The sequence below is a fragment of the Octopus sinensis genome, linkage group LG6, assembly GCF_006345805.1.
Source record: "Octopus sinensis linkage group LG6, ASM634580v1, whole genome shotgun sequence".
Lineage (NCBI taxonomy): Eukaryota > Metazoa > Mollusca > Cephalopoda > Octopoda > Octopodidae > Octopus > Octopus sinensis.
In genome coordinates, this window is record NC_043002.1 from 39,586,636 (window position 1) to 39,612,388 (window position 25,753).

At 34.2% G+C, this 25,753-nt stretch overlaps 1 protein-coding gene across 1 annotated transcript in view; it reads left to right on the forward strand.

Moving 5' to 3' along the window:
* Positions 1-341: 341 nt before the first annotated feature.
* The window catches only part of LOC115212779 (oxysterol-binding protein-related protein 8), a 143,312-nt gene continuing 117,900 nt past the window's right edge, over positions 342-25,753 (forward strand). Inside the window, exon 1 of the mRNA XM_029781464.2 lies at positions 342-542. The gene's annotated coding sequence lies outside the window, so the exon portion shown is untranslated. The remainder of the gene's footprint in view (positions 543-25,753) is intronic.

Genomic DNA, 25,753 nt, shown 5'->3' on the forward strand with positions numbered 1-25,753 from the left:
ATAGATAGATAGACAGCTAGATAGATAGAATGAGACACAACCCGTGAAAGAAAATAAATAAAAAATAAGTGGGAGGAAAGCATAAAATGAGCGTATATTACTACTACTACTATAACTTTTGATTACCACTACTACTACTACTACAACCAATACTACTAGCACCTCGGCTACTACTATTACTACTACTACTACAACCATCACCACTACCACTTCTACTATTATCACGATCCCAACCAATAACATCACCACCACAACCACCACCAACAACAACAACGCACTCACTACTACTACTACTACTACTACTATCACCGCGACCGCGACCAACATTACTATTACTACTACTATTACTACTACTAGATGAAGATCAACTTGAAACTGCAGGTGGCGCTGCTTCAAGTGTCTGTAATGTTGTAGCAGCCGCACTGCTACTTTGACGTTTCACAGGAATATACGTTACATACGTGTGGTGTGTATATACAAATATTTATATACACTTTTATATATCCAGCGTCAATTTTTGGTCTTTCGTACCAATTTAAATGGTGAGACATTCTTTTACTTTCTCTTTTTTTCCTTCCCGATTCTCTCTGTGCCCTTTACTTTTCCTTCTTTCTGTCATGAGTTTTGTTTTGTTTTCTTTCTTCGTTTCATACTCTGACCACAGCCAAATATTTCAAACATTATTCTCTTTAAACTCACTTACATTCACTATCACAACTTAGACCCACCGCTTTTATATGTTTACCTGAATGTTCCTTTATCTATGTGTTCGGTTAGTTCTCTCTTCATGTTTATCTGTCTGTCTATTTAACTTTCTCTGTGCGTGGGTTTTCATTGATGTATTTATTGTAATGTCTCATGTCATTTGCATGTCAGACCTGCTCCCACTTAAACTATGTCCATTATTTTAATCCATGCCTTTCTAAGTGCCTATGTATGAATGCTGAGTGCTTTACTCGGTCTCAATATTTGACATTACCTAGCCTCTTTCTCTCTATGTAGCTATCGTCCGACTATTCGTGGTCCCATGTGTCTGCCTGCCTGCTCCCTGCCTATCCGTTCCTTCTCTTCTCTAAACTTCAACTTTCTAACCCCATGTTTGCGATTCCAATCTATTTTCAGTTTGTTTTATTCTAGATACCTATCTCCTATGTATATATGTTTTCTTATTGTTGTCTGCCTATATCTTATCCATCTACTCGACTCGCCTGTCTGCCCATTAAACATTTTCCGTCTGACAGCTCAACCTCCGTTTTGTTTATCTGTAACGACTGTCCGTTTGTCTCTGTCTTGTCACTGTCCGTGTTGTGTACCCACCCAGTCTTTCACTGTCCATCTAACCTCGTCATCTAATGCCACCAGTATTGTACTCTTCCAAGTACAGTCTGCCCGTCTAGTCTGATATTCAGTTGTACCCAATTGAATCAATTCTCCTGGATGATAGAAACTGAGAAAAATGTTTGGGTGGTAGCTTGCCTCACCACCAAACAAATTTACGAAAGAAATAAAATAAAATTTCGTGTGTCGATTGCATCCCTGTGACCCTATCCGCCAGTCTATCCATCTAACTCTGTCTACTGTCCATCTGTCCCCTCTTCCTCCCTCGTTCAGTTACGTTTCCATCGAGTCCCGTTCATAAATGTCTTTCACCTCATAATTCTACCGGCCGGTTTATCTTTTCATCCGTACACTTTACCATTCTGTTAGCCAATTGCTCCCTTTTGTATTCAGTCCGTCTGTGAAATATAATCCATCTTTCTATGGGAGAGTCCTTATATTTCCGTGTTCATTTACTTAGAAAGAACGGTTACTTTGTATTCAGTTTAGGATAGAAAAATAATTATTGAAATATACAATTCTTACTCTTTTTGTGAAACGTGCTAAACATAGGATTCTAAAAAAAGAAAAGAAAAATAAATGAAAATAAACATGACATTGAAAGCGCCTTTTCCGATTCATTCCATTCGCTGTCCCTTTTAATTTTCTTTAGAACTAAGCTATCCTCCACAGACTATTATTTTCAATCCAACTAGAACTTTTTTTCTGGTAAAAAAGAGTTGCCGGTTTTTCAAATTTCGCAATAAAGAAGCACTTTAAAAGAATAATCTAATGCGATCAAACTTAGTATGTGCTTAGATTTTGCAATCGTATACGCACGTACATACGATTGACAAATATATTTCTATGTACTTTATAAATATAATTATTCAGTCAGAATGACTATTGCGCTCCTTGTATTTATTTTAAACAGCATTTTCTGTAAAAAGTAATTCAAATGTTCGGCATGTAAACCGAAAATAAAATAAAAAAGAGGGAATAAAAAAAAACCCCAACTTTTTGGAATGTTTATTAAATCTACAAGATTTAATTCTACCTCTTAAGTTTTATGTATTATGTATTGGAAAACTACAAATGTTAAAGTTAGAAAGCGTTATGACCATTTTATTCAATCATTTATGCTGTTGTGTTTAAACGGATGAATCGGACGATAAGAAAGAAACCCGACCCAGTCTCCGACCTTGTGATCACTAGCATAAATATACATTTTATCACATTACTGCAAGCAAAAATAGCGACGTACACGTTCCTTATACATAAGTGCACTTATAAACACGCGCGCACGCTCACGCACGAATCTTTGCATGTATGTATACACTATATACACAGTAAATTTACAAACACGAGAGATAAGTACTCAATACATAGAGTGGAATTTGTTTTTTATTCGACGCTAAGTCTTATGTCGTTCTTCAGTTTCCCGTTTTCCCGTGACCGTTTAGCATACACACACGTGTGTGTGTGTATGTATTAGTGTGCTTACATATGTGCATGTACACAACATACGACACACTTCGATACATACATGTGTGTATATGAATTATGCATGCAAGCACACCCTCGCAGACTCTACACAATACCCACACAGCCAAAGCTCTGCTCCTCTCTTCCTTGCACCATGCTGGATCTTTCACGCAACGCCTTCCGACATGGTCCCAGTTCTTTAAAAACGAACGACGCTCCTTTATAAACTCTTCGCACTGAAATGGCCTTACCCATTTTCTGTTCTAACTTTTCCGAATCCGATGTTTTTTTTTTTATTATTCCAGATATTGACATGCCACGTCACACGTCATCCTTCTTTCATTTTTTTTTAATATTCAAACATACAAACATACACAGACACACGCAAGCACATATATATATACATGCACACCTTAAATCATGTGCTAATATTTTGCTTTAACACGTACATATGTACATTTACATTAACCTATTTCATATGAAGTGACTCAGATCATGTACAAACATTAAATTAACACTTCTTACGCACGTTGACATTAACTCATGGACACAAATACTCGCGCACGCTCGACCTGCTAGAAATAGCAGCCAAATTCCCCCTTTAATTATGTCCCACTCTCTAAGGTTACATCTGAATAACGTATAAAAGATACACGATATCTGATTAACTGACGGGATGGTCATGGTTGGGATGCTTCTAGTCATTAGTCAAACTCATTCTGGACCTGTGACTACATATCAATGACACACTCCATTAAACTTGTATTATTAATTAACAATGTTGCAATTATACTCATGCATGCTCGCACGCACACGCACGCATGTGTATGTTTTTACATATACACTCCAACACAAATCTATATCATTACATAGATGTTAATTTAAAATAAACATCCATCCACCTATCCAACCATCCATATATACATGTAATGTGTGTAGCTTATTTATTTAATACAATAATCTTGTTATATATATATATATATATGAAATGTATATATGTATATGTATGTATTCGCTGATATCACCTTCAGTTTCACCGTTTACTACGCTGTTCACTCATTGTAATCTAGATTTACTTTAGAAGAATATTTCATTTTCTGCAGTGGCACCAAACTGGCCATTCTGACATTAGCCATTCCTTTTTAGAAACGGCATTGTTTCTGCCTTAACCCTTTTCTTGTTATCATTTTTGCCTTCTGTTTTAAGTGTTCGTATTTGTCGTATATGAAATGTCATTTCGGATTCTGTCCCAAATCTTAACTGTAGCTGTTTATCATAACTTAAGCAATTTTTGGAATTTTCCGTATCAAATTTCACGAAGATTGTTATTGAGGTTGACAATGGTTCATTGAAAATGTTAATAAGTTAATGTGCTACATCCATTCTTCATTGTTTTTTTCTTTCTTTCTTTCTCATTTTTGTATTTTAATTTGCAAAACATTCATTGATATTTCTGAATTTATTTTATCTTTCTAACGATTTCTTAGAAATCGTTTTCGGAATCGCATCGTAATATTTCAAATCAGAACTTCTACACATCACAAGATTTTTACTATTTCGTGCCGAATACGTCGAAATAAATTTATATTTTAATTGTATAAATATTTTTTTGAGGAGAAAGACGGAATTGATATTCTCTTGAAGGGTTAACAACGAGTTGTATTCCGTACAAATGTGTTTTTTCCCCTCTTTTCGTCTTGGAAATCAAAACAAATGATATTTATAAAAATATTGTTTCGAAATTCAGGCAACGTTAAAAGACACAAAAATAATTAGCTCCCCTTGGAATTATTTTGGCTTTAATATGGCGATTCGAAGAATATTAGGCGAAAGTGGGATGAAAAGAATCCTCGTTTAAAACGCTCGAATGTTTCTGTTGACTGCCCTTCGTTTAATATATAAACGCCAACGATAATTCCGTTAGTATCGAAAACAGTCTCGGTATGCGAACGCATTTTCGGAGAGGAACTTGAAGTAACAGAAAAAGTAGTTAACTTTAGATGCAATATACTTTTCATGTGATAACTTACATTATTAAATAGGGTTAAAATTGTTTCTGAAGATTCGTCGCTAGAATATTTCATTTGTTTAAAGAAGGAACTGTTTTGGTCTTTTCTTTTGAAAATGTATATTCTGGACGAGTGCATTCAACAGCGTTGTATTTATTGTCATCCAGTTGCGTTGATTAATATTCATATTTCAAGTGCTTTTCTAATTATAATACTACAATTTTTGTATGTTATCTGACCTGCAATAAAGAAATTGATTCAATATTAGAAGCATGAAGATCTTAAATCTGGTGATATTCTTTTAGCCAATAGTTACAAAGAGGCCTCGCTACTCTTTAAAGAGTTCCTAAGTTAGATAGAATGGAAATATAAAATTGTAAGTGACTGTGTAATTTTAACCTAAATCCTAATTCATATTTCAACTTTTTAATGTGATGGGCTAAAAAGGCCCTTCCACCCGGTTGCTCAACCTGCTTGAAATACACCTAAACAACTACACCTCCCTCCCACTTGTTCTACCACCTAACAAAATGGATATATTGGATAAAGTAGTTCTAAATACATTATGCCTCAAAAGATTCCCTTATCCTGTCTTTTTTTTAAAATCTAGAACTTCATAATACTTACTTTCTTCAAACTTTACTAAGCTTATTCTAAATATTATTTTTTAAAAAAGAATGTTTTGTCTCTTTCTTCATGAATGAATTTTATTATTATGAAAAGGAAAGTAGTGGTGGAAGCTAATGTGGTAGGCTAGTGTACAAAATGCCTTAATGTATTTGAATCCTTTTTACACTACATGTTCAAATGTCACAGAGGTTGACCTTACTTTTTGGTTTTTCTTGGGTTCATAAAATAGGAATCAATCAAGTGTGGTTGATATAATTTACTTTCCACTCAGATATTTGTAGCCTTGAGTCAAAATATGGTGAGAATAAAAACTAATTATAGATATATAATAGATCGCTAGCCACTACACATTCTTTATTTTCTCTCCTTGTTTCTTTCTGTGGAAGAGCGTAAACTCGAAACGTTAAAGACTTTTTCACTTCCCGAGCATTAAATTAATACATCTGTTTGTTGTCCACATCACCTGCCTTCGTCTTTTGTTTTTTTTTGGTGAATTCTCCCTATATATATATATAGACACAGGCACGGCTGTCTGGTAAGAAGCCTGCTTCTCAACCACATGATTCAGGTTTCAATCCCTCTGCATGGAACCTTGGGCAAGTGTCTTCTACTATAGCCTCAGACTGACCAAAGTCTTGAGAGTCGATTTGGTAGATAGAAACTGAAAGAAGCCCGTCACACACGCATATATATATGCATGTGTGTCTGTTTTTGTTCCCCATCTTCACTTGACAATTGGCATATTTACACCCCTGTAACTTAGTGGTTTGCCAAAAGAGACCGATAGAATAAATACTAAGCTTAAAAGCAAGTCCTGTTGTCAATTTATTCAACTAAACAGACTTTTCAAGGTGCTGCTTCAGCATGGCCACTGTCAAATAACTGAAACAAGTAAAAGAATATATCTACTTCAATGTTTGTTGTTGTTGCTAAGCTCCAAATTAGTTCTGATCAAGCAGATCCATAATCAAAATTGTTTCAATTATGATCATCCCATCCTTTTACTAAGTACAGTGCATGTCGGACCACATTATCTAATGTATCCTTTTTATTATTTAGGGTGTGATTTGAGGGAGATTTCTCCTGTTTTTAACAGGTTAGGTGATTGCATAACAGTTCCCTTGTTGGATCAGTCATAATTCTTATTGTAACATGTCACCATGTGGTGTTCTTAACTTTTGTCATTTAAGGATTGATAGAAAAAATAAGTACAAAATATTCTTCTGGAGATCAATTGTAGGTGGTCAAATAGACTAGTTGCTAGATTAGCAACCTAATTATATATAATTTGAATAATTTCCTTAATTCTGGAAGATACTTTATGAATCCATAGCCAAGACACTTTATGAATCAAGGCTAACTGAAATGATATTAATCTGTAAGCAAAGGTACCTGGTTTTGCCCAGGTGCTGAAATTTGGCTCTTTATTACATTGGGACAAAAGAGAATCAATCAAATGGTAATTGTGCCCCTGAATGTTGAAATTTATTATCCATACTTCTTACACAATGCTTGTAGTACTAAAGAGCATCATTTGAAAACTGGAAGTGTACTTATGTTTTCTACTTGATATTGAAACTTTTATTAAAGTCTCTTGATTGTGAGTTTTGTTTCCAAGTCTAGAATTTCTCTTGTAGTTCTAATGTGTATAGATATATATAGGCATGGTGATGCAAACAAGAAAAATAGAACTCAAAATATGAGTATATGCATATTTTTATAAATATTTAGTGAGAATCAAAATCGAAATCGATCAACATCAATGGAAATTGTAGCTGTGATACCAGTGCTGTTGGCATGTAAGAGAACCATCTGAACGTGGCTGTGACATGTAAAAAGCACCATCCGATCGTGGCCGTTTGCCAGCCTCGCCTGGCCTCTGTGCCCGTGGCATGTAAAAAGTACCCACTACAATCACGGAGTGGTTGGCGTTAGGAAGGGCATCCAGCCGTAGAAACATTGCCAGATCAAACTGGGCCTGGTGCAGCCTTCTGGCTTCCCAGACCCCAGTTGAACTGTCCAACCCATGCTAGCATGGAAAACGGATGCTAAACAATGATGATGATTTAGAAGTAACAGAATAACTCAAGGTCAGAGAGTGTGGTGCATTGGCACTTATCAAACATATAAGTGCCAACACACTTATATGTTTAATAATAATAATCCTTTCTACTACTATAGGCACAAGGCCTGCATTTGGTGGGGAGGGGGACAGTCGATTACATCAACTCTAGTACTCAACTGGTACTTAATCTATCGAGCCCAAAAGGATGACAGGCAAAGTCAACCTCAGTAGAATTTGAACTCAGAACGTTGTAGCAGATGAAATATCACTAAGCATTTTGCCCAGCATGCTAACAATTCTGTCAGCTCACTGCCTTTTTTTTAATGTGTGTGTGTATATATATATACACACACACTTTTTTTAATGTGTGTGTGTATATATATATATATATATATATATATATACACACACACACAACTCTATTTCTGTCTATCAGCCCTTTCATGCTTATTTGTTCATTCCACTCTTTGTTCTTTCGTTCTCCCTCTCTTACATTTCTTTGCCTTTTCTTCTCACTCACTTTCCCTCCAGTTTTCACTTCACTGTGTCCATCATTTTTTTTCTCGCCCCTCCTTAATTCTTTTGTCCCACTGCCTCTACCTCCCTCTCTTCTCTTCCCATGTGACTGGTGTTTGGCCAAGCCTGATCTTTCTTTCTTGGTCGATATTCCTCCCTGTGCCTGTGAAATCTTTTGTCCCTGCCATAAGGCTTCATTTCCACACACGCCAGCTTAACTTAATTCGTCCTTGGTTGAAAGATACCTGTTGTTATGTCCTGTTATTATTTTTATTGTATTTGTGTAACATTGTCTGTTTTTTTCCGTCCTTGTTTTTGTATACATTTGCTGCTTTCTGCCAAGGAATCTAATGCTCTTAGCTTAGTTTTTCCTTTGGGCTGGCCGGATTAGAGCAATCTCGAGTATAATCAGCCGAAATTGTGAAGATAATCTGGTACTCGACTGAGGAAAGAAAGCTTCGAATGACCCATCCTTGTTTTCTTTGTATCGTCTATCTGGATGTTTTGTTGTCCCATTTTTGTATCACCTAACTGTCCAGATGTCTTGCGTTCTTGTCCCATTTTGTATTTTATATATATATAGCGGTGTACGTACACTTTCGTCTCTTATATATATATATATATATATATATGTATATATGTGTGTGTGTGTTGGTGCAAATAAGAAAAATAGAACTCAAAATATAAGCATATGTATATTTTTATAAATATTTAGCAGAAGTAACAGAGTGACTCAAGGTCAGAGAGTTTGATGCGTTGGTGCTCATCAAACTTGTTTGATAAGTGCCAACATACCAAACCATATTTGCTGATGTATAAGATGCACTCTTGCATAAGGTACATGCTTAATTTACTAATATATTTTGTGGAAAAAAAAACAAACCGTAGTATGTTTTATCATACACTTATTGAAAGATGTTTTGAAGTGGTTTTGTACGGGGAAACTATATAAATCTGTGTATATAAATGCAATGCTGTGACAGTATACTGTAATAAAGTTTGAAACCATTAACTTAGCATAAGTAAACGACATTTTAAGAGCATCATATTATACCTTCATCTTTTTACAATTCCATTGTATAGTTGTTTATTATATTTTGATTAAGAAAATTGCCATTCAGGATGTGAAGCTGGCTGTGATGTTTTGTGTAACAGCGCTCACCCACCAAGGTGGTGTGCCACTGCTATGGTTTTGTTGTCATCCACTTGTTGCAAATAGTTGACTGGCAGATAAAAATTTAATATTCCTTTCATCTTTCTAGGAAAATTTTTCCATTTATGTTTTGTAAAGATACTTAATTGAATCAGTAAATAATGTAAGATACATATCAGGTATGGGTTATGTATACTGAGGAAGGATATATAATGAGATGAGGCAACGACCCCACAATACTACTGTGATGTACTAAAAGCAATTTTTCATAAGTTTGTGCTAACAGTCTGTGATGATTTGGCTTGTTTTCAATATTTTATTATTAGTAGCAAATATTGTACCTAGCAGAGTTATGCTCATCTGTTTTCCCTAGCCTTTGATATCCGGTGTCCCATCCTTATTAAATCTGCATTAGATGTGAGGCAATTTTCAATACATTTAAAAACAAAGTATGTCTTGCACACTGGTAAATACAGTATATATTTTATATATAATGTTGATAGTGACTTTAAAGTTTTGGCAAATCTGGTTTTTGGTCTATGCTCATATTCATGCCACTGACTACTCTGAGTTATTTCTCTTAGCTCATTTTTGTTTAATGTAGATGTATGTATGTATGTGTGTGTATAAACATAATACATATATGTTGGCCTGGTCCTGAAAACAGAGGACATGTAAATATTAGAAAGAAATGAAGCTAGCATGCTCTATTGGCTACTCAACATCAGTGTGCATGTGCTACAAATTGCATGTGTTGAGAGAAAAATTGGGAATCCGGTGTTATATGCAAGTAAGAAATGTGTGCTGGCATGATCATGTAATGAGTATATATATATATATATCAAATATGAATTAAAATCAGAACACAAAGGATATCGTGGTACATGTGTTTCAAGCTTTATAAACAATCTGTTATTAGGTTTATCATATCTCCTTGAAAAAGTACATTTGTATAATTGTATAAATGTATAAAGATTCATTGGATTTCAAAAATCTGCCCATACTGATTGTGGGCGTTACCAGCCTCCTCTGGCCCCTGTGCCGGTGGCACATAAAAAGCACCCACTACACTCATGGAGTGGTTGGCATTAGGAAGGGCATCCAGCTGTAGAAACAGTGCCAGATCAGACTGGAGCCTGGTGCAGCCTCCTGGCTTCCCAGACCCCGGTCAAACCGTCAAACCTATGACAGCATGGAAAACGGACGTTAAATGATGATGATAATGATATACATACATATATATAAAATCATTATCATCCTTCGTTTTTCTTTTATAGTTTCAAAGGCCTTTGATATGTCATTGTTATCTCAATTGTTCACTGTTAAAATTTGATTTGCAGACATTCTGTTCACTTTCCTGGGGCTATTCTATAGGTACTATATATTTAGATTAGTAGGATTAGCTGTATAGTGGAAAGCATGTGGAGTGTGATTGCAATCAAGACATATGATGGTGATTTCTGGATCTATGCTACTGTGACATATAGTATGGCCTAAAACCTACAGCACAAATGTGCTTGTAAACATCTTTGTTTCTTATGGTAGACATTCTTCTTTCTTACTGATTTTGAGCTGGTCTGGTGGTGAGTAGTTTTACAGTACTGTAACTGGCACTCTGTCAGTTACGATGACGATGGTTCCAGTTGATCCAATCAATGAAATAACTTCCTCATGAAATTAATGTACAAGTGGCTGAGTACTCCATGGATACATATGCCCTTAACATAGTTTTCAGGGAGATTTAGTGTGACAGTATGTGACAAGGCTGACTCTTTGAAATACAGGTACTACTCACTTTTGCTAGCTGACTGGACTGGAGCAATGTGAAATAAAATGTCTCGGTCAAGGACACAACACACCACCAGGAATTGAACTTGCGACCTTATGATCATGAACCGAATACCTTAACCACCAAGTCCCGCAACTTCTGTTGTACTGTGTGAAGCTGATAACTGTGAATCACATCCTCAACTAGTCAGTTTTTTTCAGTGTCATTTCCTGGTTTTCTATGCATGAGTTTTTTTGTTGAATTTTTGTGAGTAGATTTGGCTTAACTTTTCATTTATATTCTGGATCTGTAGTTAGATACAGACGTGGTTATGTCATCCAGAAGCTCATTTTGCAACCACACGGTTTTGGGTTCAGTCAGGCAAGTGACTACCACAAATAGCTCCAGACCAACTAATAATACTTTGGGAGTAAATTTGGCAAATGGAAACTGTGATAACCTGTTATACATATATGTGTGTGTGTGTGTGTGTGTGTTTTCGTGTCTGTTTGCCCTCCACCCACTCCATCTCACTCTACCACTTGACAACTGATGTTGGTTTGTTTACATCCCTTTGACCTCGAGATTCAGTGAAGACAACTGATAGGATAAGTACCAGACTTAAAAAATAAGTACTGGAGCTGACTTGTTCAACTGAACCCCCACCCCTAAAAAGAAAAACACCTTTCCAAGTGGTATCCCAGCATGGCCATAGTTCAGTGACTGAGACAAGTAAGCAAAAGGTGAAGGATAATTATGGTGATATAAATAACTTCTATTGCGAAACCAGAATGTATGATTGCAGTTGTACTTTACAGTATTTTTCTCTCGTGATATAGATCAGTGGTTCTTAACCATTTTCTTTGTAGAGTCCCTCGTTTAAGTAGTTGTTATGCCTAGCACTCACTTAAGTGGTGAGTGAGGTATCACAACTAAACTAACATCACATGGATGATAATTTATAAATTTTACTCTAAATATGGATTGTATAAGTTTTTACAGTGAAACGATAAACTGACAAAGACAGAAGTTGTAAGTTTACTTTAAGCATTGCAAGTTAATGACTTTCCTGTACCTAATGAGATCTCACTTTATTTTAATAACCATTACTAGTTTTATCATATGTTCTATAATTACTACTATAGATAAAATTTACTATGTTTGTTATCTAACTTAACACGGATGATAATTATAAATTTTACTCTAAAAATGGATTGTATTAAGCTTTTAATAGTGACATGATTAAAAAAAAATTAAGTTGTAAGTTTGACTTCCCTGTGCCTGATGAGATCTCATTTTGTTTTAATGACCAAATGACCATTACTAGTTTTATCATATACAATATTAAATTACTACTACAGGTAAAATTTAGCATGTTAGTTGTGTTACCTCACTGCCTCCTAAAGCCTAATGTCCCTTTTGACATGCCCAATGCTCCCTTGGTGGGAATGTACCATGTTGAGAATCTCTGCTTTAGATGGTCTTCAATTAGCATATGTACAACTTACGGACGGTGAGCTGGCAGAATCGTTAGCACGTCGGGTGAAATGCTTCGCGGTATTTCGACTGCCGTTACGTTCTGAGTTCAAATTCCGCCGAGGTCGACTTTGCCTTTCATCCTTTTGGGGTCGATAAATTAAGTACCAGTTACGCACTGGGGTCAATGTAACTGACTTAAGCCCTTGTTTGTCCCCTCTGTGTTTAGCCCCCTGTGGGCAATAAAGAAATAAATATGTATAACTTACATTTTCTTTTGTTGTATCCAATGCTAACATTCACCATATTGGGCTTGCATAATTGAGGCCTATATTCAAAGGCATTCTCACTGTGGCCATTCTCCCTTTTTAGGGCTATCCTGGACTAATTATGTAAGATGTCTTTTCTATATTTAAGATATTAGTGTGATTTTTGAAGTTATAGCTGTGGTTTCTAGTAAAATATGTGATCATGTAGAGGCTCTCTTGTTGACTTGATATTGATTTCTTTGATACAATGGGTGTTTTTTTTTTCTGTTGTTTCATAGACATACTTGATTGAGTCATTTGTAATATTACTAATAGTTTCTGAGAGAGGTAAAAGAAACCTTTATGTTATTTAACTTTATAGGCACAGGTGTGGCTGTGTGGTAAGAAGCTTGCTTCCTAACTACGTAGTTCTGGTTTCAGTCCCACTACGTGGCAACTTGGGCAAGTGTCTTCTACTATATCCTTGGGCTGATCAAAGCCATGTAAGTGGATTTGGTTGATGGAAACTGAAAGAAGACTGTCATATATATATTTATATATATGTGTGTGTCTGTGTTTGTCCCCCCTCCATCGCTTGACAACCGATGCTGGTGTGTTTACGTCCCCGAAACTTAGCAGTTTGACAAAAGAGACTGATAGAATAAGGGCTAGACTTACAGAGAAAAAGTCCTGAGGTCAATTTCTTCGACTAAAGGCGGTGCTCCAGCATGGCTGAAACGAGTAAAAGAATGAAAGAATATTGTTTGACATACAAACTAAATGCGATAGTATCTATTTCTCTTTCCTGTCTTGTTACAATTCAACTAATTTTCCTCGCATTCTTTTGACATAACACAGGAAATTTCTGTACAGATATAGTTTGCAGACCATTGACCTGATCCCAATATGTTACTGATACTTAATTTATTGACTCAACAGTCAGTCAGGTATGGCAGTAATCCTATTAAAGTAAGATTAACCATTTTGATACTAAATCTCTTGAGGAAACTATTAGTACTTTAGTTCAATCCTTTCTGTTTGAAAGTGATTCGTGTTAAAAGTTCCCACCAAAATTTCATGTTGATTTATGTTTCAAACACTAACCTAGCAATGAAAAAAATTATTCCATACATTCTTTATTGGTTTTCTGCTTCTGTAAATTCACTGCACTATCATTTATAAGTATTAAAAAAGTAGTTTTCCATATGTTCCGCAAGGTGATCATGAGTAACTTTGTCTCTTTGATATAGAGACACTTCATAGTATGTAGCTTATATTTTCAGAATGTAGTTTCTGTTCAGTGAGTAAATTGAACATGTGTGTATAATTATGTATCACTTTACTTTCACTGGTGAGAGAAAACCACTTTTATTTAGTCCCAATGAACCAGAAGCTGTTTATCTTAAAGAACACAGGAGACTTTTTATGAAGTGAAAATTATTTTCCCTGCTTTCCCTTCAAAGAAATATTTTATCTCTGTTTGTATTTTTTTAAAAAATAGTTTGTTGTTGCCATTCTGTTATTCCAGATTTTTACAAATAAATAAATTAAATGTAGAAGAAAAACTAGGAAAAGCCATTACATTCTGTATTTATTGGAATATGCTCATTAAAGGAAAATAAATATTTCGATAAATCTTCTCATTGTTTTATAGAAAGCCTAAGTGCTACAAATGAATGCAACAAAACATATTGTGAAGGTGATGCTATTATTTTTGTTGATGTTGTTATTTTAGTTTTATTCAGCTCAAACTATAAATAGCTAGATTTAGAGTTATCTTTATAAAGAAGAGTTAGGAAAAGGATTTAGGTTAGTATGGTAACATTTGTTTGTAATAAGTGTAATGTTTTAAAAGGTCTATTGATAAAACAACTGATGGTGTAGAACAAAAGCTATCCTAGCTATATTGATATTTCACTGATTAGTATCATATTTCAGCCTGAAAGATGCTGGCAGTTAACAAATTTGGGTTAGTTGAGTCTAATTATAACTAGTGCATGACCTGTGGCTTATGCCCAGAGTAAGTAATACTTTGTTTCACTGAAATATAGGTGTGTATATATATATATATATATATATATTCAATTCAACAAAAAATTAAGTAAAAGAGTGTAAAACAAGCAATAATAAATCTCTGAACAAAGTATAGACAGTAACTGCACATTGTCGTGCAGTTACTGTCTATACCTTGTTCAGAGATTTATTATTGCTTGTTAACACTTTTTCAAGATCACTGGAAAAAGGATATATGTATTTGCATTGGGACCCTTCCATCGAAAACCTGTGATTGTCGTGCGCTGATGACAGGTCAATACCCAGAAACTGCAGTCCGTGCGTATCACTTAGGTTGACGAGGGAAGGATGACCTCCCTTTGCCAATACCGATAGGGCACAGAAAATGTGTCAATAGCCAGCTAGAGAATATGTTCTCCTGGGGCTACAAGCTACAGTAACATCCACCCTTAGTAGTTAGCCATATTTAGATGGCAAATATACTTCACAGTGTAAAACAATATCGAAATAAAAGAAACAGTCAATAGGTCAAAATATATTAGTTAGTTTCTATTCATTTTTATTTCTGTATATGACATTATGTACAACAAATCACAGACAGGAAATGTTGACAATCAACAACGTCTATGTAGACAATGTTTTCAGTGAATTTAACATTTTTATAATTAGGCTGTCTGTTAGGTCTATTTGGTATTGACTTTAACTGGCAAAAATCTTTACCTTTGACAGATCCCCAAACTCTACTGAGAATGATACAACTGACCATATGTGAACATGTTAGTAGTATGGTAAAGAAAAACTATTATTTATTCATTTATTAGTTGTTTTTTTTTTTTAAAGAGAAATTCAAAGAATGGAGATTCATAATTTTTTTTTTTTCACTTCGAAATTAACTTTTTTGAGACTTTTATTTTTATTTTCAAAAGTGGTAGCTTAATATATTTGACAACTGTGCTGAGAAATATAATGTGTGTGCCTGTGAACATACATACAATGGGAGAAAGAGGGAGAGTTGTGAACCCAACCAGAAATTATGTCACAGACAGACAGATTTCACAAAAATTGTAAAAATGATTTGTTCATGGTATTAAATTCTTTTGACTTCTGTGTGAAGTGTGCAGCCATTTTTTAATTGTCTCTGCCATCTCCTATTATGGTATATTTATGTTGATGTTTTATTCGTGTGGTCTGCACTGTAAAGTTTTATTTTGATTCTTAATTATACCTACATTGCTAAAACTCCAGGGAAAAGGTTTGAACCTGGCATAATCACTTTCTGCTTATAATATTTAGTGCTTGAATCAATGTTTGACTCTTAAAAAGATTCTTTTAATTACAAATTACACATTTTGAAATTACATTAAAACATTTAAAAATTATATAAAAAAAAAAGCACTTTTCTATGCTTAACTATATCTAGACATATATGAAAAACATAAAATATATTATTAGCTGAAAATGATTTTTCAAGATAATTTTTGGAGAAAATTACAATAATGATATCTTATCACCATCATTTAACATCCACTTTTCCATGTTTGCATGGGTCAGATGGAATTTGTTGATGGAATACAGTTTTTCTACAGCCAGATGCCCCTCTTGTTGCCAACCCTCAACTATTTTCTAGCAAGGTAATATTTTTCCATAATTAAAGGAATGAATAACCTTGCTTTTATGATGATGATGCTCATTTACATTCATCACGTGATTTCTCAACAAAAGTACACACTAATACACACACAGATGCATACATATTTATAGATATACAGGCTTCTTTCAGTTTCCATCTACCAAATTCACTCACAAGGCTTGGCCCAGGATTGTAGTAGAAGGTGCCATGCAATGGGACTGAGTCCACAACCATATGGTTGGGAAACAAGCTTCTTAATCACACAGCTTCAGAAAGATCTACGCTGAGATTGCTAGAATTAAAGATCCGAGAAAACAATTTATTCTATTGTTTCATATATTTCCAATGATTGTATTTCACTGTATTTCTGCACTGTCTGTAACAAAGCACATGATTTGATACTGCAGAATCTAAGTGCCCAGTATACTCTGTAGAGTGGTTGCTTTTTATGTGGCACCTTGGCTTTGTTGTGGTGGGTGGGTCTTCTTGAGTACAGAAATGTGCCACATATCTTGGTCCTCTGTCATCCTCTTTGTAAGGTTTAACGTTTTGAGATTGCCCTTCAGTACTTTTCCCATGTTTTCCTGGGTCTCTCTCTTCCACATTAATAACGACAAAGTTATTTTATTAAATTCATAATTGAATCAATAGAAATATGGTTACAGAAGGGTTAAACAAACATACACAGAATTTTAAACCTATCAGAATGCTTTCAGATATTGGACTAATTGATTCAAATCTATTGGTCCAATATCTGAATCAAATCTTTGTAATGATTAAGAAAAGCTTATGAATTTTACAGATTGTAGAATTTTCCAGTCTATCCATGCTAGTATATCCCAATAGTGTTATCTTACTTAGAGAGGCAAATTCTTTGCAACATTGACTTATTATCATTTGTGTTGTGAAGTAATTCTGAAAGAGAAAATAGTTAGGTACTGAAGCTAGACTGCTGTCTAATTTCAATAGAGGTTATTATATGAAAAGCTCATGTGGCATTTTTTTTTTTAATTAGATTCAGAAAATCATGAATTGGTTAGTAGCACATAAATTCAAATTCAATTGTAGGAAATTCTTTGGAGCAGCTAACAAAATAGACGAATGTAATTATCTTCAAGTATGATTATACGTGTCAGTATTATAATTAGAGTTGTAGAAAGTACTTTATCTTGAAAAGATTTCCAGCAAACAAAGATTTTACTTCTTAAAATTCCTTCTAGAAAATGGTAGAATTTTCTTTAATCGAGTTTAAAAAGTATCCAGATGCCATCATCAGCATCATTTCAAAGTACACTTTTTTTTTTCTATAATGAGAAATCCTATCTAGACATGTATTCAAAATAACATCTTATCTAAACAGCTGTTCGGTTTAAGAAGTCAAAATGGAAACCAGAGCCTCTGAATCTAAAGTGAAGTTCAGACTTTACTTGCATAAAAATAGATTGTAACTCTTGTTGTTTGATCAATCTAGTATTACTTCTATCGATAGTGTAACATTTCACCATTTGTTTTCTGGAATATTTTTTTTCCTGTTTTCTCTTTGTTTAACACAAAGAAGTCTTTGTCTTCTTACCTATGGTATATTACTGACATGAATGAAAAGAAACACCAATGTGTTTGAGCACAAAACCCTGAAGTTCTGAACTGTGTACTTAGCATATTATATAGACTGTCTTTTCAGCATTAACCTAACTGCTTGAGCTTTCTAGAATCATAAAGAAAATAAATATGACAGTCTGTGCAGCTGTGTGGAAGGTTTTCAAAACATAAAAGTATTGATTTTATTGAAAATTCACTTTCTGCTGTCAGGAAAAGGATACATATATTACATATTGTAAAATATTAACAATGCTATTCAGTGAAAATCTCTACGTTTATTTACTTATTTATTATGCAAATACAACATATATGTCAGAATGCTTATGTTTAAGCTCTAAAGAAAAAAAAACCCCAAAAAATAACAAACAGTATGTCAGATCATTGTGGAAAGGACCTCATAAAGTTGTAACTGGTTCTCTGTAACCTCTTTTCATCAAAATACAAATGTACTACTGAATAACTAATAAATTTTGAGAGCGTAGGCACTGATTGGTTATTCAGGTCATCCAACCAAAAAAAAAAAAAAAGTAAAGAAGAGATAAAACACTTACTCAAATGTAGCACAATAAAGTAAATGAAAGAAGCATGTTTTTGTCAAAAACTGAATCTATCTACTGAAAATATAACAGAATTTCTAAGAGAAACCAGTGCATTTCTTTGCAAAATATTTATACTTTGCTCTTTTAATTTCATGCCTATTACAAAATGGGGGAAAAAAATCCTTTGTAAGTAATGTTTCTATACTATTGGCATTATTAGGATAATTGTTAAAAATGAAGTAATAATTCCTTTTATGGTAGCAAAGGTGACATTTAATAGGGTAAATTACTAAAGCATTAAGTTTTTTGTTTTTTATTTTCATCTTACATCGAGTGTGATATAGAATAGAATACGTAAAATAATTATAATCATAACATTAAGGTGGTTAAATGAAGGAAATTTAATTCCTTCTTTGAGCTTCTTTTACGCTAAAAAAATGTTGGTATTTAAAAAAGGCGTTGATCATAGGCCTGCTTGAACATATCTGGTCTAATGCTAAACAATCTAACTCTACATGCTGAGACACTTTCATATTTCCATGGGGTGTAATCCCATTAAAAAAAAAAATCACTTCCTGGAATATACCTTTTTCAAATACAACTTTCTCTTTTGCGATAGTTAACGATGATTCCCCACTAGCAATATAAACACCAGTACTTATATGCATTACAAGTCCATATATGAGAGTCCTCATGGTAAATAATGCAGTGTTTTGTGTCCTAACACATTTACTTTTGAGTGGGAATAAATTATAACCTCCTTATTTCATACACCTGTTAATATTTTCTTTCTAACATACCTTCATCTCAAATATTTTAAGAAACAGTGCTACTTTTCCCCATTAATTTTCACAATTTTGTCTTAATTTTCATATATCTATATGATTTGATCTTGCTTTTATTTTTGATTTAATATAATTTAATTTATAAACATTTTTTTTAAATTCTTCATTTTTTTTTCTTCTTTTATAAAAATGTTTCCTTAGATAGTATAGTGAACATTGGTTGCTACTCGAAATTTAGGTTTGAATTAATTCTATTCCAAGACATGTAATCTTGTTTAAAAAAGAGAAAAAATAGCTTTAGGTGTTTCTCACCAATCCTGAAAACATTTAACCTTCCACTGTGTTTCTGTCTTCAATTTAGATTGTTTATGTGGTATTTCCTCACTATTGATTAAATGCCACATTTCAGCACTCCGTGGTGGCAGCAAAATAATTGCTGTGTTGTATAATTGCAATAGATATATCCAGCCTTCTCCAATTATTTTAGATTAGTAAATAAAAGTATTACATATTGCCCACATGCACACACACAGACACATATACACACATACACACGGGAAAGAGCGAAAGGGAGAGAGAAGAAGCATTGATTAAAACATTGGAATTTATGACAACCGAAACCCAAACAACATAAATTTTTAAATACATGTTATTGCCAAAGTCACAAGTTGTCGAGTAAATTTTTGTTCCAGGCTAAACTTCAAAGCTCACCTTAAATATTTCCGGATAAAAGTTTATCTTAGAAACGTCCTTTTTAATTTGGTTGAAAACCTATGTTTTAAGCAACATTAAATATAATGAAATGTTCAGTTACATCACATGTTTGCTGCCAGTTGCATGCGAAAACCGTATTAGATCTTTGAAAGTAATGCTGATCTAATTTTCAGATAGGAAGATTTAATGTGTGCGTGTGTGTGTATCTATATAAATGTATAAGCATGTGTGTACATATATAAATACATGTGTAAGTGTATGTATAGATATGTATGTATGTGTATATATATATATATATATATATATATATCTACAAATGTAGAGATACATAGGTGTGTGTGTGTGTGTACATATGCATGTGTATATGCATTTGTATGTGTGTGTATATATAGATGCATGTTACAGTTAATGCAATGTTTAGATATTTATGGAGCAATATTCCTTTGCTATATTACGTGCATTGTGGCTTAACTTTTCTGTAATGGTATGTTGGTTTTATATAAGCTGCAATTACGGATGTTTGAACATCAAACTAAAGAATGGTTACCCTTTACTTCAATCTCTATATTTTGTTGTTCTTGCTCTTCTTTTCATTCTGTTATTAATGGCAGTGTACTGCGAGTTTCAGAGTGAATGGTAGCACCTGATTTGATTGGTTGAAAAGATTGCAATAAAGATGTTGCATTTTCTGGTTTTGCTTAACCCTTTAGCATTCCCATTATTCTGTAAAAAGTAAAGCTTATCTGTTCACATTATTTTGAATTAATCAGGTTTTATCTTGTAGCTTTGAGATTTCAATGATATGATTGTATATTCTTAGAATGACGTTTTAGGGTAGGTGTGAGAGGCTGAATCTGGTCAGTTTGAACATAAAACAAGCAGAATATTTTGGGCTTATATGGCTAGTTTAAATGTTAAAAGATCAACCTTTTAAGCATTCAGATCATTTTGTGAAATGTATTGTTTATTTTTTGACATTGTTTTGAATTAATGATATATTATCTCATAGCTTCAAGATTTCAATGATATGATTGTTTCTTTTTAGAATGACATTGTAGGGTAGGTGTGAGAAGCCAGATCTGGCTGGTTTAAATATTTTGGCTGGATATGGCCAGCTTTAAATGCTAACAGGTTAAACGTTCTCATACCAGTGTCACTGTCTACCTTGTTTTGTTTCTGCACATGCACTGTACAAAAGGAAGTTCAGACAGACCAAAAATTGTGTTAACTATATGTAGGCTTATATATATATATATATATGTAAGTGTGCATGCATGTAAAATATATATGTATATACATGTATGGTAACAAGTTTGTTTCCCAACCACGTTGTTTCAGGTTCAGTCCCACTATGTGGCACCTTGGGCAAGTGTGTCCTACTGTAATCCTGGGTCAACCAAAGCTTTGTGAGTGGAATTTGTAGATAGAAACTGAAAGAATCCCATTGTATATATATTTATGTATATGCTTGCATGCATTTTCATGCATGTTAGGGTTGCCTTTCTTTGACTTTATGGGACAATTGTAAATGAGTGTCACCATCATTCAGGCAATATCCTTTGTTTCCAATCATGTCTGGTCATAGGGAAATGTTACCTTACTTGGAAACAGATTAAGGTTGGCAATAGGAAGGGCATCCACTCATAGAGAAGTCAGCTTCAACACATTTCTGTGAACCCAAGTGAGCATGGAAAAATCGACATTAAAATTATGATGTTCATGATATATGTATGTACATACTTTTTTTATTCTACAAAAACAAAAGTACTCAATATAAATTTGTGTGGGAAGTACATAACTTGATATGTTTATTTGTGGGATAAATGTACCATGTGTACAATCAAAAGTGCCCATTGATCATAAATGTGCCCTGTGAATATGATACTTGTGTACCTCAAACATAATATATTGTGAGTGGAAGGCAATTGCAATTATTTGCAGTATACACATATGCATACATACGTACATATATTATTCATTGAATGTGGCATTCAGTTGTTTTGCTTTTTGCGGTTGATAGTATTTATTTTCTGATGGTCATCTTTATTGATGCTAGGATGCAAAGTTGGGAAGTTGTGACAGCCATCCCTTTTTCAGAAAGTAATGGAAGAAGTACTGTCACTAGACATCAAACTTCAGTCACAGATTTAGTGCAAGTGTTGTATATATAAGTACAGATCTGGGTACGACACTTTTACTGTATAAGAAAAACATTTATGTTGAAAGCCTGAGAAGTCAGTCAATATTTAATGCTTCCATTGAGGATAATTTTCCCCAGACCATGAACACTGCAATATGGGAATATTAAATATTAACTTTGTCTACACTCTTTTGTGATAGATGTGCATTGTGTACTTTCATCACGATTGCCAATTTAAACAGTTGTGATTGTATGTTATTTTTTAATTAGATGGAGGAGAAGGAAGGGTTGTGTATCTGACTTTTGTAGGTTTTACTCAGTCTAGTGAGATCAGTGCAGTTGATGTTGAGGCTGGGAGTCATGGGTAGAGGATATTGCAGTTCTTTAGGAAGACATGAATGGGGGAAATGTCTTGGGTAATATAGAGATTAGTAGATGCCATTATAGTTAGTAGCAATAGAAAAAACCATTCTGAGAAGTGACTGAATTTGTGCTAGTGGTTATTGTTTAAACCTAGGTCAACCAAACTTGCAACCAAAAGAACCTCAGCCATGACCACCCTTCCTTATTAGGGGTTTCTGGGGTTGTATTATCTAATGTATTTTTTGTTAAAGACATTGAGTTTAGATTTGAGGAGAAAGTAGCTGGTATTTTAATCAAGTTGAGTGACCATACACAGCCTCCCTTGGTGATTGTAGCCTATTGATGGGTGTGTCTTATATATCAACCAGCTGAATAGCTTTCTTTTGTATGCAGCTTGTGTTATTTGTGTTGTAGTAACAGTAATATTCTGGATATATGAACCTTACACTAATGTGAATCTTACTTGGGTTTTGTAGGAAGTCAACAGATAGCCAGGACATTGGTATTTCCTCCTTATGTAAAGAAAGCTTAACCTTTGGGATATAGGTTTGACGGCCACTATGAAAGGCTGTCAGAAATTTGGAAGTGTAGTATTTGTGACAACTTTAAAGGCTTTAGTAGTTTGTTGTTGTTTATGTGAAAGAAGAGTATAGTATAAGACTGATAACTGTAGTAAGTGTATTTGGCGCTTCTGAAGGAAGTTAGTTTATATCCTTATTGGAGGATGTTTCCAAGGTCTCCATGCAAGGAAGGTCTATTCATTGCTGTAGGATTACATGTGTACATGTTTAGAAGTAAACGAAATAATGATTAATATCTACTAAGATGAATGTTGAAACACGAGTTATTGAACCTTGATGTACACCAAAGTTGATGGAATTTGGATTTGAGAGTCTGTTGACAGCCTAATAGGAAAATTTTGTGTGATATGAGAGATGTATCGAACACATAGTTGAGCAACATAGTTTATGCCAGACACAATCAAAGGTTTTGATGGTAAGGGCACCATCACTGCTTACATCAAACTGACCAATGATATATGATGTAGTAAAGTGAGTTTCTGGTATATCTGGCTTTATAGAAGTTATAGTTAGATATGGAATATAATGTTTGGAATAATTATAATTATAGTTTCAAATTTTGATATGAGACCAACAATTTCAGGGCCAGGAGTTCGTCAATTACAGCAACCCCATTACTTGACTGGTACTTATTTTATGGACCCTGAAAAGATGAAAGGCAAAGTCAACCTTTGGAATTTGCATCCAATGTCACGCTGCACACAGTTGGTAAGCTTCAAAAACTACCCCTTTCCACTCCACCAGGTGTATCATGATATACCAAAAGCATCTCTTCTCATTTCAATTGAATGAGGCTACTAACTCTGACAATGTCCCTTCCATGACCCTCAGGTAATACACTCTTGAACTATTCTCAGTTCTTGTTAAACTATTCAGTCTCTTTCTTTATGGATATATCCCAATTTTGAAACATACCAAAGTGTGGTGCCATTCATGAAAAGGAAAAAGATTACTCTGTCAAATGTAATGCTTCACATTATTTTAGTTATTCTTGCATATTCTTGTAGCTTTGAAATTTTGATGATGTGATTTGTTTATTTTTAGAATGACATTGAAGGGTATGTGTGAGAGGCTGGATCTAACTGGTTTCAACATGATACAGAATATTTGGGCTGAGAATGGCCAGTTTAAATGCTAAAGGGTTAACCATTTCTACCTCACAATCTTGAATGGTCTGCAAAAGCCATGACCAGAACCCTTTTTATTAATTCATTAAAAACAATCTGACTTAGGATTTAAAAAGCAAATCAGTTTATTAAAAGAAAGTGGCTTAAAGAGATAAGTTTGTTGCTTATGAATATCTTAACTTTTTGAGATATTCGAAATAAGGGTCATAGATCAGAAGTTGATACTGTATGAGAATTGGCCCTCTAGGAAACATGACTCATTGTGTTTTTCTTTAAATTTTGCATGATGTGTGTGTGTATGTATGTATGTATGTGTGTGTGTAATAAATGCAATCAGTCTAATCAGTAATTGCTTATCAAATGCTGGGTAAAGGCCTTCCCTTTATCTCTCCATAACTTTCAATTTTGGGTACTTAATATCCAGTTTTTATTAAATTTAATTCCCCCTCCTGTCATATTCATTGCTGTCCTCTATTTATTTTGCTATCTTTCTGGATGCAATATATCAGATTTTTTGCCCTCCTTTTATCACTCAGATTCTCAACATGTCAAGCCCAACTCCATTTCAACAATTTTATGAAGTTAACAACGTTATTTACTCTTGTTTTTAGATCCATTTCATTTTTTATGGTCTTCTCACATTATTCAAAGTGTGAGGCATTCTTTAGCATGTTTATCTGTTCTTAGCTTAAGTCTTTTCCTCATGCTCCATCTTTCCTTGCCACAAGATGTTGTCAAGACAGTACACTGGTTGTAAATTTACCCTTAAAGGTTTACAGGCATTTTGATTTAAAAAAACTGAATATGCCTTCCTGAAGGATTGCCATTTTAGGGTAATTTGTTGTTTCAGTTATTTCTTTTTTACTTGGTTGTATTGTTATAAACTGATTGAAGTAAACTGCTTCCTATTAGAAGAGATGGTTCTTTGATATCAGGAACTTGCTCAGTTTATCTTTTATCTTTTGCTTGTTTCAGTCATTGGATGGGCCATACTGGAGCATCACCTTAAAGAGTTATAGTTGAACAGATTGGTCCCCTAACACATTTTTTTTGAAGCCTAATACTTATTGTATTGGTCTCTTGTTGAAGCACTAACAAATCAACACCTTCTTGTCAAGTGGTGGTGAGAGACAAACATGACAGAAACACACAGCTACACACACACACACACACACACACACCATACAAACACCACACACACACACCATACAAACACCACACACACACACCATACAAACACCACACACACACACCATACAAACACGACACACACACACCACACAAACACCACACACACACAAACACCACACACACACACACACCTCACACACACACACCAAACAAAATTCTTTCAAGTCCTGTCTACCAGATCCACTCACAAGGCTTTGGTCAGCCTGGGGCTATTGTAGAAGATACTTCACAAGACCACATGATTAAGAAGCAAGCTTCTTAACGACACAGCCATGCCTGAACATTTTATTCTTTCTTTATTTCATGGTTATACTTAGTTGTTCTTGTCTTGCTTTCTATTTTTAGCTGTTCTAAGTTTGAAGTTAATCTCTTGATACAAGAACTATGCTGTCTGTGAATTGAAG